Source organism: Myotis daubentonii, chromosome 2, assembly GCF_963259705.1.
Source record: "Myotis daubentonii chromosome 2, mMyoDau2.1, whole genome shotgun sequence".
In the NCBI taxonomy this organism is placed as follows: domain Eukaryota; kingdom Metazoa; phylum Chordata; class Mammalia; order Chiroptera; family Vespertilionidae; genus Myotis; species Myotis daubentonii.
The window spans coordinates 114,287,769-114,305,346 of NC_081841.1; the positions used below are offsets into that span (position 1 = coordinate 114,287,769).

The 17,578-nt window shown below is 40.6% G+C and overlaps 1 protein-coding gene across 1 annotated transcript in view; it reads right to left on the reverse strand.

Moving 5' to 3' along the window:
- Positions 1–17,578, reverse strand: part of FREM2 (FRAS1 related extracellular matrix 2) — a 334,592-nt gene that overhangs the window by 164,689 nt on the left and 152,325 nt on the right. The window lies entirely within an intron of this gene.

Below are 17,578 nucleotides of genomic sequence, written 5' to 3' on the forward strand. Positions count from 1 at the left end.
TTGACATTAATAGATAGATTTTCCAGGCATAAAATCAACAAGGAGATGGTGGACTTAAATGGCACACTAGATCAAATGAATGTAATTGATATCTTCAGATCATTTTACCTCAAAGCCACAGAATACACCATCTTTTCCAGTGTCCACAGAATGTTTTCTAGGATAGATCACATGTTAGGTCACATAACAAGTCTTAATAAATTTAAGATGATTGAAATCATATCAAGCATCTTCTCTAACCATACTGTAATGAAACTCGAATAAATCATAAGAAAACTGGAAAACACACAGTAATGTAGAGGTTAAATAACATGTTAATAAATGATGAATGATTTAACAATGAGATCAAGGAAGTTATCAAAAGAAAACTTGGAACAAATGAAAATGAGAATACAACCACCCCAAATCTATGGGACACGGGCCATACAGTCCTAAGAAGGAAATTCATAGAATCACAGGACTTTCTTAAGAACCAAAAAAAAGAGCTCAAACAAACAATCTAATTTTACACTGAAAGGAACTCAAAAAAGAGCAACAAAGTCCAGAGGGAAGCAAAAGCTAAAGGAAAGAAATAATAAAGATCAGAGCAAAACTAAATGAAATAGAGTTTAAAAACACAATACAAGAGATCAATGGAATAAAGAGCTACTTCTTTAAAAAGATAAATATGTTTGAGAAACCTGAAACCAGATTCATAAAAAAAGAGGACTGAAATAATATCAGAAATGAAAGAGGAGAAGTAACAACTGACACCAAAGCAATACAAAGGACTGTAAGAAAATATATAAGCCAACAAATTGGAAAACCTGGGTGAAATTAATAAATTCCTAGAAACATACAATCTTCCAAAATTCAATCAGGAAGAATCAGAGAATCTGAATGGACAGATTACACCTAGTAAAACTGAAGAAGTAATAAAAAAAATCTCCCAAGAAACAAAAGCCTGAACCAGTTAGCATTACAGGTGAATTTTAACAAACATTCAAAGAAGAACTAACACCTATTCTTCTCAAACTATTCCAAAAAATTCAAGAGGAGGGAAGACTCCTAAGCTCATTTTATCAGGCCAGCATTATGCTAATTCCAAACAGGATAAAAACAAAGATAGAAAAGTATAGGCAAACATCCCTGATGAAAATACATGCTAAAATACTCAATAAAATGTTAGCAACCTGAATCAGCAAAACATTAAAAAGAATAATTCAAGTGGGATTTATTCTGGTGATGTGAGATTGGTACAATAGCTATAAAGCAATAAACATCATACACCACATTGTAAACAAAATGAAGGATAAAGACATAATTATATCAATAGATATAAAAAAAGGCATTTGATAAAATTCAGCACCAATCCAATATAAGAAAAGCCTGATAGGCAAATTGCCCCTCTACTGGAGTTCGACTGCTTGACCAGTCGCTGTGACGTGCACGGATCACTAGGGGGCAGACCTCCAACCGGTAGGTTAGCTTGCTGCAGGCGTTGGTGGGCTGGACCGGAAAGTGAGGTGTGAGGTGAAAGCCCTCAGGAAGCTCCCAGGGTTTGGCCCAAGCCCTAGGCGGAGCCCAGTTGGGAGCCAGGAGGGACCAGGTGGTGAGGGAGGCTGATACCCGTGATCCAAGAGCCTGGACTGTGTAGCCTTCTGCAGCCTGTGGCATTTTCAATGTGCAATTTATAATCTTCAGAGCTGCTCCTTTTTATTTGTTAAGCTTCACTAACTACTCCAGGAGAGTGGGTAGCACCATTATGAGGGACGGGCCAGGCACACCTGCTTGAGATCAAGGCGTGGCCTCAGGTTCCCGGGATGCAGCTGAGAGGGGGGTGGGGCTGAGTTGGAGAAATCAAGTCCAAAACTTGAAAGGAGGTGGGAGGTAGTGAGGGGCAGAGGGCGACAGCTGCACAGGGGCCTAGAAAAGCTGCTGGGTGGGGGCAGCCAAGGAGCCTGGTGCCTCTCCCATGGAACAGGCTCCATGTCCCTCCCTCCTCCTCCCCATGACCTGTCATCCCAGCTCTCCTCGGAGGCCCGCCTGGGCTGCCCAGCACAGCTCCGCCCCACTGCACAGCCCCGCCTGCACCGCCTTGTCCGCCCCCTTACAGCCTTTGGGGAGCTCCGCCCTGGAGAAGAAAGGTGGAGGCTGCAGACAGGAGATAGCAGAAAGAGGGGGCAGAGATGGGCTCACCAAGTTAGATGGAGGGGAGGGAAGGAGAGACCCCACAGGACTAGGGACAGAGATGGGCAGGGAAGGAGGGCCATGCGGGACCATCGCCCTTGGTTGAAGTAGAAATCCTGACCCCATTTTACAGACCCCAGCAGAGTGTGTGTGTGGGGAGTGAAGACAAAAGAGCCTGTGAGGGGACTGGATGGATGGAGAGCAGCAACGTTTGAATCATGGCCTATTTATTTTTATTTTCGTTAATACATTACTGTAAGATTCCACACACAGAAACTACTAGGACTGATAAATTAATTCAGTAAAGTAGCAGGATACAAAATAAATATCCAGAAATCAGCTCCATTTTTATACATTAATCATGAACTATCTGGAAGGGAAATATAAAAACAATCACATTCACAATTGTTTAAAAATGAATAAAATACCTAGAACTAAATTTAGTCGAGAATATATATGAGCTGTACTCAGAAGATTATAAGACACTGAACAAAAATTATAAAAGATACATATAGTGGAAACATATACCATGGTCATGGATAAGAAAAATTAACATCACTAAAATGTCCACACTACGCAAAGTAATGTATAGATTCATGCTACCTGATATCAAACTATACTGCAGGGCCATAGTAACTAAAACAGCATGATACTAGCATAAAAATAGGCATAAAGATCAATGGAACCAAATAGAGAACCCAGAAATAAACCAACATTGTTATAATCAGTTAATATTTGACAAAGGAGGAAAAAACATACAATGGGCTAAAGATAGTCTACTCAATAAATGGTGTTGGGAAAATTGGACAGTTACTTGTAAAATATAAAATGAGACCATCTTCTTACACTGTACACAAGAATAAACTAAAATATTAGACTTGAAACAATAAAAACCTAGAAGAAAACATAGACAGTAAAATCTTGGACACTTCTCCTAGCAATATTTTTTTCTGTTATAGCTCCTTGGCCAAGGGAAATAAAAGAAATAAATAAACAACTGGGACAACATCAAACTAAAAAGTCTATGCACAGCAAAGGAAATCATCAACAAAATGAAAAGACAATCCACTGAATGGGAGAACATATTCGCTGATATATCTGATAAAGAGTAAATATCCAAAATTATAAAGAACTTATAAAACTCAACACCAAATAAACAATCATATTAAAAAATGGACAAAGAACCTGAATAGACACTTCTCCAAGGAGGATGTACAGATGGTCAATAGACATATGAGATGATGCACAGCATCACTAATCAGAGAAATGAAAATTAAAACCACAATGTGATATCACCTCATGCCTGTCAGAATGGCTATGATCAATAAATAAGCAAACAAGTTTCTGTGAGGATGTGGAGAAAATGGAACCCTTGTGTACTGTTGGTGGAAATGCAGATTGGTGCAGCAATTGTAGAAAGCAGTATGGAGTTATGTAAAAATATTAAAAATGGAACTGCCTTATACACAGCAATTCCACTTCTGGGTATTTACCCAAAGAAACCCAAAACTCTCATTAAAAAGAATATATGCACCCCTATGTTCATTGCAGCATTATTTATAAGAACCAAGATTTTAAAAAAGCCCAAGTGTTCATCAGTAGATGAGTGGATAAAACAGCAATGATACATTAAAACAATGATATATTAAAACTACTTGGCAGTAAAAAGAAAGAAACTTCTACCCTTTTTGATAGCATGGATGGACCTAGAGAACATTATGCTAAGTGAAATAAGCCAGTCTGAGAAAGCCGAGCACCATATGATTTCACCGTTAGCAAGACTCATCAAGAAACAAAGAGAGAGGACCTAAGCAAGTGAAATCAGAAATGAAAGTGGAGAAGTGACTAGGGACATCACAAAAATACAAAAGATTGTAAGAAATACTGTGGACAACTATATGCCAACAAGTGGGACAATGTGAAAGAAATGAACAAATTCCTGGAAAAAAACAATATCCCAAAACTGAATCAGGAAGAATCAGAAAACCGGAATGTATAATAATAAAAGTGTAACATGCTAATTAGACAGATGTCCTTCCAGACGACCTTCTGGAAGAAGTTGGGGCTGTGAGGGAAGCCTGGGTCCTGGGTGCCAGAGGGAAGCTGGTGCCAGTAGCCTGGGGAAGGAAGGCCTACTCTTTCATGAATTTCATGCATTGGGCCTCTAGCAGTTCAATAACAACTGAAGAAAGAGAAGTAGTAATCAAAAAACTCCCACCAATCAAAGGCCCAAGTCCAAGCAGCTTCACAAGGGAGTTTTACCAAACATTCAAAGGAGAACTAACACCTTATAACTCCTCAACGTCCAAACCCTTTTTAGGAGGCCAGCATTATCCTAATACCAAAACCAGATAAAGACATTACAAAGAAAGAGAATTACAGGCCAATATCCCTGATGAAGATAGGTGCTAAAATCCTCAACAAAATATTAGCAAATCGGATACAGCAATATATTAAAAACATCATACATCATGACCAACTGGGATTTACTGGGATTCTAAGGTTGAAAGGCTGGTACAATATTCTCAAATTAATAAAGGTGATATAGCTCATAAAGAAATTGACAGAAATAATATGATCATATCAATAGATGCAGCAAAAGCATATAATAAAATCCAACACCATTTTGACAAAAACTCTTAGCAAAGTGGGAATAGAGGGAACATATCTCAAAATGATAAAGGTCATATATGAGAAACCTACAGCAAACATCACATTCAATGGGCAAAAACTAAAACCATTTTCCCTAAGAATGGGAACAAAATAAGGATGTCCGCTTTCACCACTCCTATTCAGCATACTACTGGAAGTCCTAGCCATAGCGATTAGACAAGAAGAAATAAAAGGCATCAGAATTGGAAAGGAGGAAGTATGAAATTCTACATAGGAAACCATAAAGACTCCACCAAAAATATACTAGATGTAATCAATGAATTTGACAACGTAGCAGGATACAAAATCAACATCCACAAATTGATGGCTTTTTTATACATCAATAATGAATTCTCAGAAAGAGAAAGTAAACAAGCAATCCATTTACCATTGGAACAAAAAATTAAGATACTTAGGAATAAACTTAACCATGAAGACAAAAGACTTGTACTTGGAAAACTACAGGACATTGAAGAAAGAGATAGAAGAAAATATAAACAAGTGGAAGAATATACCATGTTCATGGATTGATAGAATAAACATCATTAAAATGTTCACACTACCCAAGGAAATCTAAAGATTCAATGCAATCCCTATTAAAATACCAACAGCATATTTCACAGATCTGGAACAAATACTCCAAAAATTTATATGGAATCAAAAAAGACTCCCAATTGCTGCAGCAATCTTGAGAAAGAAAGACAAAGTTTGGAGGAATTATAATACCTGATTTCAAGTTATACTATAAAGCCAGTGTAATAAAAACAGCATGGTACTGGCACAATAACAGACATATAGATCAATAGAACAGAACAGAAATTGACCCAAGGCATTATGCTCAATTAGTATTTGACAAAGGAAGCAAAAGAATACAATGAAGTCAAGACAGGCTCTTGAATAAATGGTGTTGGGAAAGTTGGACAGATACATGCAAAAAATGAAACTAGACCACCAACTTATACCATACAGAAAAATTAACTCAAAATGGATAAAGATTTAAATGTAGTCATGAAACCATAAAAATCCTAGAAGGAACCATAGGCAACAATATCTCAGGCAATATGTTTACAGATATATCTCTTAGGGAAAAGGAACTAAGGAGAAAATAAATAAATGGGACTACATCAAAATAAAAGGCTTCTGCACAGCAAAAGAAACCATCAACAAAATGAAAAGGGAGTCCACTCTATGGGAGAACTTATTTGGCAATGATATATCCGATAAAGGGTTAATATCCAAATAAATAAGGAACTCATACAACTTAACAAAAGGAAGACAAACAATCCAATTTAAAAATCTGCAAAGGACCCAAATAGACACTTCTAAAAAGTGGACATACATATGGGAAGAGACATATGAAAAAATGCTCAAAGTCACTGATCATCAGAGAGATGCAAATTAAAATGACAATGAGGTATCACCTCACACCTGTCAGAATGGCTACCATCAACAAATACACAAAGGACAAGTGCTGGTGAGAATGTGGAGGAAAGGGAACCCTAGTACACTGCTGGTGGGAATGCAGACTGGTGAAGCCATTATGGAAAAAAGTATGGAGTTTTCTCAAAAAATTACATATAAAACAGCCATTTGACCCAGTGATCCCACTTTTAGGAATAGATCTGAAAAAAACGAAACATCAACTGAAAGAATGTATGAACCCCTATGTTCATAGCGGCACAATTTACAATAGCTAAGATTTGGAAACAGCCCAAGTGCCCATCAGTAGATGAGTGAATAAAAAAGGTGTGGTATATTTACACCATGGAATGCTATGCAGTAGTAAAAATGAATATCTTACCCTTTGAGATAGCACGGAGGGACCTGGAAAGCATCATGCTAAGTGAAATAAGTCAGTCAGAGAAAGACAAGTATCACATGATCTCACTCATGTGTAGAATCTAAGTAACAAAATAAACTGATGAATGGAGTGGATCCAAAGACATAGAAGCATGCAATAGAGTGCAGAATCTCGGAGGGAAGGCAGAGGAGTGTGGGTGGGTGTGAGGTAATCAATCTAGGACCTTGTATGCATATATGCATGGTCCAGGGCCACAGACAATGTGGGGGGGGGTGAGGGCCTGGGTCTGGGGGCGTTGGGGGTCAATGTGGAAAAAAGGATGACATATGTAATACTTTCAACAATAAATAATTGTTAAAAAGAAGGCCAAGAGACATATGAAAACATGCTCAGTCACTAATCATCTGAGAGATGCAAATCAAAACGACATTGAGGTACCATCTCATACCTGTCACAATGGCTATCATCAACAAACCAACAAATGACAAGTGCTGGTGAGGATGTAGAGACAAAGGAACCTTCCTGCACTGCTGGTGGAAATGCAGACTGGTGCAGCCACTGTGGAGAACAGTATGGAGTTTTCTCAAAAAGTTAAAAATGGAACTCCCATTTGATCCCACTTCTGGGAATATATCCCAAGAAACTAGAAACACCAATCAGAAAGGATATATGCACCCCATGTTCACAGCAGCACAATTTACCATAGCTAAGATTTGGAAACAGCCTAAGTGCCCATCAGCAGATGAGTGGATTAAAAAACTGTGGTACATTTACACAATGGAATACTATACTGCTGTAAAAAAGAAGGAATTCTTACCATTTGCAACAGCATGGATGGAACTGGAGAGCATTATGCTAAATGAAATAAGCCAGTCAAAGAAAGATAAATACCACATGATCTCACTCACTTGTGGAATATAATGAACATCATAAACTGATGAATAAAAACAGATCCAGAGACAGAGAAGCATTGATCAGACCACCAAACCTCAGAGGGGAGGTAGGGGAGGGTGAGGGTAAGGGGGAGAGATCAACTAAAGGACTTCTATGCATGCATATAAGCCTAACCAATGGATACAGATATCAGGGGGGTGAGGGCTAGATTGTGTGTGTGTGGGGGGAATAGGGGAATAAGGACACATGTGTAATACCTTAATCAATAAAAAATTTAATTAAAAAAATAAAAATTGAACCACCTTTTGACCCAGTGATCCCAGTTCTAGGAATGTATCCTAAGAATTCAAAAACACCAACCAGAAAGAATATATGCACCCCTATGTTCATAGAAGCACAATTTACAATAGCTAAAATCTGGAAACAGCCCAAGTGCCCTACAGTAGATGAGTAAATAAAATGCTGTGGTACATTTACACCATGGAATACTATGAAGCTGTAAAAAAGATGTACCTTTTACCCTTTGAGATAGCATGGAGGGATCTGGAGGATATTAGGCTAAGTGAAATAAGCCAGTCAGAGAAAGACAAATATCCTCTGATCTCATTTGTACGTGGAATCTTGTGAACAAAATAAACTGACAAACAACAGAAGTCCAGAGGCATTTAAGCATGACACAGACTGACAGATTGTAAAGGGAGTGGGAGAGGCAGTATGGGCAATCAACCAAAGAACTTATATGTATAGCCCCTGGACACATAAAATAGTGTGGTGATGGCCTATGTTTGGTTGGAACCTGGGTGGAGGGGGGCAATAAGGGGAAAATGGGGGGCTATCTGTAATACTCTCCACAATAGAGAAAAAAAATAAAAGAACAGAAAAGAAAAAGAAAATATCGCCCTGCAGATTACTTAAATATTACAAAGGAATAAAGGTATTTTAACCAAGGGATGAAAATTAGCGTGTCTAATATCAGGCCAAACATATTAGGTAACTAATTTAATATAAAGTAAAATACACAACATCAGTTATGTAAAATTCTTGCCAAAACAAGTTAATAATCAGTCATATTCAAAATGTAGGCCTTTCTCCTAAACAAGTGATCTAAACTCTTCAAAAATGTCAATACCATGAAATATTATCCAGGCAATAGTTCTACATTAAAAGAAATTGAAAGTGAAGAAACATGATAATAAAAAACAATATATGAGCCTTGACTGGAACATAATTTTGGGGTAACCCTGCAGCTATCTAGGATATCTGTGAGCCAGCTGGGGATTATAAGACACATGATTGTATCAATAATGAATTTTTTGGATGTTGTGCTTTATGTAGAAGGATGTCTTAGCTAATATATGATGTATATTTAGGGGTGAAGTGTTAATAATTCGTGAATCGAGGTGAAGGCTCTAATCATTATAGTATTCTTCAACCTTTTTCTGTAGGTTTGCAATTTTTCAAAATAGAGTTGGGAAAATATTTTAAAAATGAGAAAATGCTAGAACTTACAAATGAACTGAGTAAAATAACAGAATACAAAATTAGTATTTACAAATTAGTTGCATTTTTATACACCAATAATGAAAGAGAAATTAAGAAAACAATCCCATTTACAATTGAACCAAAAATTATAAAATAACTAGGAATAAATTTAACCAAGGAGGTAAAAGATCTGTACTCAGAACCTTATAAAATACTGAAGGAAAAAACTGAAGATACAAATAAATAGACACATATACAGTACTCATGAATAGGAAGAAATAACATAATTAAAATGTCCTATTACCCAAAACAATCTATAGATTCAATGAAATCCCTATCAAAATGTCATTGGAATTTTTCACAGAACTAGAACAGATAATTTTAAAGTTTGTATGGAAACACAAAAGATGCCAAGCAGCCAAAGCAATCTTGAGAAAGAAGAACCAAGTTGGAGGTATCATGCTACCTGATATGAATCTCTACTACAAGCCTTACGAATCAAAACAATATGACACTGGAATAAAAACATAAATCAATGGAATAGAATAGAGAGTTCAGAAATAAATCCACAACTATATGTTAAATTAATCTACAACAAAGGAAGTAAGAATGTACAATGGAGTAAAGATAGCCTCTTTTCTAAATAACCAGTGACCTGGTGCACGAAATTCATGCATGGTAGGGGGGAGGGTTCCACTCAGCCCTTCCTGCACCCTCTCCAATCAGGGACCACTTGGGGGATGTCTGACTGCTGGTTTAGGCCAGATTCCACAGAAATGGGTTCCAAACTGGCAGTTGGACATCCCTCTTGCAATCTGGGACTGCTGGCTCCTAACCACTCACCTGCCTGCCTGCTTGATCACCCCTAACTGCCTCTGCCTGCCTGCCTGATCACCTCTAACCTCTCTGCCTGATTGCCCCTAACTGCCTCTGCCTGCCTGCCTGATTGCCCCTAACTGGCCTCCCCTGCCGGTCTGATCTCGCCCCAACTGCTTCTGCCTACCTGATCACCCCTAACTGCCCTACCCTGCTGGCCTGATCTTGCCCCCAACTGCCATCCCCTGCCTGCCTGCTTGGCCCCAACTGCCCTCCCCTGCTGGCCTGATTTTGCCCCAAACTACCCTCTCTGCTGGCCTGGTTCCCCCCAACGGCCCTCCCCTGCCGGCCTGATCTCACCCCTAACAGCTCTCCCCTGCCAGCCTGATAACCCCTAACTGCCTCTGCCTGTCTGATTGCCCCTAACTGCCCTCCCCTGATGGCCCGATTTCACCTCCAACTGCCCTCTCCTGCCAACCTGATCTTGCCCCCCAACAGCCCTCCCCTGCCAGCCTGATTGCCCACAACTGCCCTCCCATACCAGCCTGATCTTGCCCCCAACTGCCCTCCCTGAGGACCTGATCACCCCTAACTGCCTCTGCCTCGGCCCCCACCACCATGGCTTTGTGTGGAAGGAAGTTGGACATCTGGAAGATGGCCGGTCAACCCGGTCTAATTAGCATATTACCCTTTTATTAGTATAGATAGATTATATAGGGTAGGATTGCTTAAATGGCGGGGGGTGGGGGGGTAGCCTTTTTCAGCAGGAGGAGATGCTCTTGTCAGACAAAAAAAATAATCCCTATATCTGGACTGATAGCCAGCCATATGCACTACACTGCCAAACTGGTCATTAAAAAATTGAACCACTTTCTTACACCTTACACCAAACAGCTGTTGCCCTTAAAACCCCTCCTCAGCCCTCACCTTAGCCAGGGGTGGGCAAACTTTTTGACTCGAGGGCCACAATGGGTTCTTAAACTGGACCGGAGGGCCGGAACAAAAGCATGGATGGAGTGTTTGTGTGAACTAATATAAATTCAAAGTAAACATCATTACATAAAAGGGTACGCTCCTTTTTTTTTTTTTTTTAGTTTTATTCATTTCAAATGGGCTAGATCCGGCCTGCGGGCCATAGTTTGCCCACGGCTGGCTGCCTTAGGTTCTGCCTTCACCGTTCACTTAGATTAGGTTCTGATTTGTCGGTTTCTATGCCAGTCAGCATCAAAAGCTCCACCTCTTAGGCAGCCATTGGCTCCTCACAGTTCACCCAGATTTTGTTCTAATTGGTTGGTTTCTAGGCCAGTCAGTATCTCCTGGTCTATCTTTGGGCCTGATCAGAGAGGTGGGGCTGATCAGCAGCCCTGCAGTAGCCCAAGGGAAAGAGAGGCACAGCTGCTGGCCAAGCCCAGAGAGAAAGAGAGAGGCAAGGGCTGATCAACAGCCACCATGGAGGCTATGGATCAGACGCTGCTTCTCTTTCCAGGCCTCTCTCCAGGCCTGATACAGCCTCCCACAGCAACTGAGCGAGGGGCTGCGACCTCTTGCTGGCTACTTGGGAGCAGGGATGACAGGGATGGAAGTGTGGTAAGAATGTGGGCTGTCTGCCAAGCTCGCTCTCACTCCTCCTGCTACCCTCCCCCTGGACACCAGGGTTCGTTCACCAGGGAAGCCCCTATGCTCAGGTGCCAGGCACCCATGAGGAGCTCACCCTGAACCTGTGCAGCCTCTTCCAGGTAAGCCAGGCTGCAGCCACTGGGACTGCAGGGATCAGTCGGACTCCCATGTGTTCGTGCAGGAGCTGCTCTGTGAGGCCGGCCCACTCAGCACATCTGGCTTCTGTGCAGCGCCACTGGGTGTCTCAGAGGCTCAAGTTGCACCCTGGTCCACGGCGTCCAGCCCCATGGGGACTCGGGCTCTGTGACTCAGTCGAAGGTGGATGTGCAGGGGCTTGGGGGCCCAGGTGCTGTCCAGGTCCCAGAAGTCAGCTGGGACCTGCCCTTCCAAACCAGACGCTCGCGCTTTGATCGCGGCCAGGCCTAGGGACTGCACCCATGTGCAAATTTTGTGCACTGAGCCTCTAGTAAGAAAATAAAGTAAATGAATGAAAAAAACAGAATCAAACTCATAGATATAAAAAGGATGGGAGGATGATGGGGTGAAAAAGAGATTAATATATACAATTTTCCAGTTATAAAAACAGTCACAGGGATGTAATATAAAACATTGGGAATATAGTTAATAATATTGTAATGCTTCTGTATGGTGTCTAATGAGTACTAGACTTATTGGGGTGATCACTTAGTAAGCTATATAAATATCTAATCACTATGTTGTAAACCTGAAATTAATATAATATTGTATGTCTATCATAATTAGAAATGATAAAATATTTAAAAATTAAGTAAACTTGAAAAAATTATATCTCATTTGAAATTATATAAAAAAATAAAATACTTAGGAATAAATTTAACCAAGCAAATAAAAGACCAATCCACTGACACTATAAGACATTAATGAAAGAAATTAAAGAGGATATAAACAAATGGAAAGATAATCTATTGCCATACATTGAAATAATTTATATTGTTAAAGTCCATACTAGTCAATGAAATCTACAGGTTCAATGCAATCCCTATTGAAATTCCAGTGGTATTTTTTCACAGCAATAGAACAAACAATTATAAAATTTGTATGGCATTACAAAAGACACCAAATTGCAAAGCAATATTGAAATAGAAGAACAAAACTAGAGGTGTCATTGTGCCTGAAATAAAACTATACTGCAGAACTATTGTAACAAAATCAGTATGGTACTGGCATAAAAACAGACACATAGACCAATAGGACAGAGTGGAATACTCAGAAATAAACCCACCCATATATGGTCAATTATTTTACAATAAAGTAGCCAAGGATATAGAGTGGGAAAAGGACAGTTTTCAATAAAACAGTGGTGGAAAAACTGGAGAGCTACATGCAAAACAATGAACCTGGACAATTCTTACAGATACACAAGAATGAAGTCAAAATGGATTCAAGACTTGAATGTTATGGCTTGCTATAGCATGGATGGACCTGGAGAATATTAGGTTAAGTGAAATAAGCCAGTTGGAAAAAGGCAAGTACCATATTATTTCACTTGTATGTTGAATCTAATAAACAAATAATTTAACAAAGTAGAGACAGACTCATGGATACAGAAAACAACTGACAGCTGTCACAGGGGAGGGAATTGGGGGCTAGTTGAGAAGGGTGAAGAGATTAAGCAAAAGAAAAAAAAAAGAAAGACTCATGGACACAGAGTCTTTGGTGATTGTCAAAGGGCAGGAGATTGCGGGGAGGTTAGAAGAAGGTAAAAAGAGGATAAACTGTGATGGAAGCAGACTTGACATGAGGTGGTAAACACATAATACAATATACAGATGTTGTACTGTAAATTGTATACCTGAAACCTGTATAATTTTATTAATCAATGTCACCTCAATAAATTCAATAAAAATACATTTTGGAAAAAAAGAGACTTAAATGTAAGACCTGAAACTGTAAAATTCAGAAGAAATCATAGGCAGTAAGCCCTTTGACATGGTCTTGGCAGTGATTTTTTTAATATGACTCCAAAAGTGAAGGCAATAAAAAGTTAAATTTAAAAAATGGGCTTACATTAAACTAAAAACTTCTGCAAAGCAAAGGATACCATCAACAAAATGAAAAAACAACCTATGAAATGGAAGAAAATATTTGCAAATCATATATCTGATAAGAAGTTAATATTGAAAATATACAAAAAACTCATAACTCAATAGCAAAAAAACGCCAAATAATCTGTTTTTAAAAAATGGGCAGAAGATATGAATAGATATTTTATAAAGACGACATACAAATGACTAAGAGGTACATAAAAGAATGCTCAATATCACTAATAATCAGGGTAATTGAAATCAAAATCACAATAAGATATTTCACACATGTTAGAATGTATATTGTCAAAAAGACAAGAAATAGCAAGTACTGGTGAGAATGTGGAGAAGAGGGAACCTGGTACACTGTTGATGGTAATGTAAATTGGTGGAACCACTATGGAAAACGGTATGAAGTTTCTTCAGAAAATTAAAATTGAAACTACCATAAGATTCAGCAATTCTACTTTTTTGGTATTTATTGGAAGAAACAAAACTAACTTGAAAAGATATATATACCTCATGTACACATACTGCAGCATTCTTATTTATTTATTTTTTATTTCAGAGAGGAAGGGAGAAGGAGAGAGAGATAGAAAAATTAATGATGAGAGAGAATCACTGATTGGCTGCCTCCTGCACACCCCACACTACAGATCGAGCCGCAATCCAGGCATATGCCATGACTGGGAATTGAACTGTGAACTCCTGGTTCATAGGTCAATGCTCAACCACTCAGCCATGCTGGCTGGGCTGCAGCATTCTTTACAATAGTCAAGACATGGAAAAAACAGTGTCAATAGATTAAAAAAATGAGGTATAGTCAGAGAAACACAAGTATCACATGATCTCACTCATATGTGGAATCTAATGAACAAAATAAGCTAATAAACAAAATAGATCCAGAGACACAGAAACAATGAATAGAATGAGAAATCTCAGAGGGAAGAGGGGAGGGTGGGTGAAAAGGGATACTATAATATTTTTACCAATAAAGATAAAATATGGCATATATATACAACACAATATTATTTATTCAAAAATAAATAAAAAGGAATCTTGCCAATTGCAGCAACATGCATGGCCCTTGAGGGCATTATTCTACGTGAAATAAGACAAAGAGAAATACCAAATCATCTCACTTGTGTGTGGAATCTAAAGAGAAAAAAAGCTCATAAATACAGAAAAGAGATTTATGGTTACCAGAGGCAGGAGGTAGAGGGTGGGCAAAATGGGTAAAACAAGTTAAAAGACACAAACTTCCCGTTATAAAATAAGTAGGTAATGGAGATATAATATACATCATGGTGACTATAGTTATTAATATTGTTTTACATATTTGAAAGTTGCTAATAGTTGCAAATTATTTAATATTTACTAAATCTAAAAAGTTCTCTCCAGGGAGAATTTTTTTTTAACTATATATGTTGAAGGACATTACCTACACTTATTGTGGTGATCATTTATTTATATATATATATACCAGAAGCCCGGTGCACAAAAAATTTGTGCACTCGCGGGGGGGTGGTCCCTCAGCTCGGCCTGCACCCATTTGCAGTCCAAGACCCCTTAGGGCATGTCCACCTGTCGACTTAGGCCCACTCCCTGGGGGATCAGGCCTAAGCTTGCAGTCAGACATCCTTCTGGCAGCCAGGGAGCCCTTGGGGGATGTCCGACTAAAGGCTTAGGCCCCCAAGAATCGGGCCTAAACTGTTAGTTGGACATTTTTAGTGCTGCCACGGAGGTGGGAGAGGCTCCTGCCACCACCACTGCACTGGCGAGACATGAGCCAGCTTCTGGTTGAGTGGCACTACTCCTCAGCCTGACCTAAATCCTAGAGATTAGTACTTCATTTTACAACTTTTTCTCGGTTTATAGGCAGCAGCAAACTCAGACCACACGGTTAGGTATGCAAGAAATGTTGCTTTCTTTATTGTTTAGTAACCAAACCTAACTTCAACTTCAGCCCCCATTCTGCCAAGTGAAAAAACAAAAACAAAATATTATTTAACTTAGGTTCCCCACCCCCTTCTCTGGAGTTGTACTTCCATGTCAGACAGTTTATATCTCAGGCAGAGGTGCCAAAGAACCGAGCAGGGTCAAGAACATCTGGACCTCAGTCTTCTGTCTGGGCTGGCCCCCACCCAGCTGCCCTTGACCCTCACCTCAGAGCTCAAGTACATGCTGATCCCTGGTATATTCTCCTCATCTGGGCCTTGAGGCCTCTTGAGTCCAATTTGCTCTCTCCCTCCCTCCCTGCCACCTTCTCTCTCTCATACGAAGAGCTATTGGGTTTTCTGGGGTGAGGTCCTCTGACACCTCCTCAGCCCCGTTTCACAGACACCATCTTGGTGCCTTGGTCACGGCCACAAAGCTGTGTGGCTGCTCTCAGACCCTCCGTCTCCTGCTGCCTTAAGGAGTGACTCAGCGAGAGGGGAGGGTCACAGTCCTTTTTACATTGCCGCCAACAAACACTCAGTGTTCCTTCCTTCTAGTTCTCCTTCTCCTCCTCACCCCAGTCCAGGCACGTCTATGTGCAGGGCAGGGGAGGGTGGGAGGCAGGCGTGTCTCTGACCCAGCACACAGGCTTCCAGATCCACTGCTCCCCCAGGAGGCCTTCCATGCTCTGGACCTCGACACCCAGAACCTGCTCCCTCTCAGCTGCAGGTCTTTGCCCGCAGTGGTCAAGTCTGTTTAGAGCAGTGGTTCTCAACCTTGGCTGCACATTAGAATCACCTGGAAATCTTTTTAAAATCCTGATTTCTGGGCCTCATCCTCCGGAAATTCTGTTTCTTTGTTACTAATGTTGTGGCCTCACCCCATAACAAAGAAACAGAATTTCCGGAGGATGAGGCCCAGAAATCAGGATTTTAAAAAGATTTCCAGGAGATTCTAACGTGCAGCCAAGGTTAAGAACCACTGGTTTAGAGGCTTGAAGTCAAGAAGTGCCTCTTTGTTCTCTGCTTTCTGGAGGCGGTCAGCGTGGAACATTCCTGCCCTGGATTGGGGAAGGGTCTTTGGGTGTTAAGAATACCAGGAGGGGGAGCACAGACTCCTCCTAGAGCTCTGAGATGGGAAAGGCAGCACCCCCTCACCTCTAACCCCAGGACGTTTCTTTAGAAGCAGAAGCCTCATCCTGTGCAGGGGCCTGTGCTGGCTGCCTCAGTTTCTCAGAGACAAAGAATTTGATGAACGTCTTTTCCCCACTGCAGTAGCTGCTTCATTTGTTCGTTCTCGCATTTTTCATTTTTCATTAGCTGCTAAATCGCCCCTGTGGCTGCAAACCTGTTGTGCCTGACTCAGCCAGCGGGGGTCTATGGCAGTTGTGCAGGTACAGGGGAAGGGGGAGGGGGGCCCAGCCTGCAGGGAGGGTCAGTGGTGCCTGCCGGGCTGTCTCAGAGGATGTGGCTTAGGTTAGGTCCTGTCCTTTGGCGACTTTAGGAGGGGAAGCCATGTCCTCCGCTCCGCACTTTGACTCAGGGGTGGAAGTTCTCCTTGCTCTCTGGCCTCATAACTCAGTGGATCATGGTGGGATGCGGCAGGCAGGCGGCTTCTGTGGCTGCACATGGGTCCTGGGCCGCAGGCAGAGGGCTTCTGCGGCTGCACACGGGTGCCAGCAGGGGGCTTCTGTGGCTGCACACGGGTGCTGGCCTGTGGCCCGGGACCCGGATTCGGGTCCCGGTTGACAGGCAGGTGGCTTCTGGGGTCGCACACGGGGGCCTGGATGGCGGCTCGCGCCAGCTTGTGCTGTCCCACCCTGCCTGCAGTATGCAAATTAGCCGCCATCTTTGTTGGTGGTTAATTTGCATATCGTGCTGATTAGCCAATGGGAGGTGTAGCGAAGGTTCAGTCAATTACCATGTTTGTCTATTATTAGATAGGATATATATACATATATATATATATATATATACATATATATATATATATTAATATTGAATCATTATGTTGTATTCCTGAAACCAATATAATGCCATACGTCAATTAATATATCAATAAAATATTTTTCTGTACTTTTATTTTTCCCCATATGCATTCTAGAGCAATCATATGGGAAAGAATTTTTTGCAACAAAACAAACTGA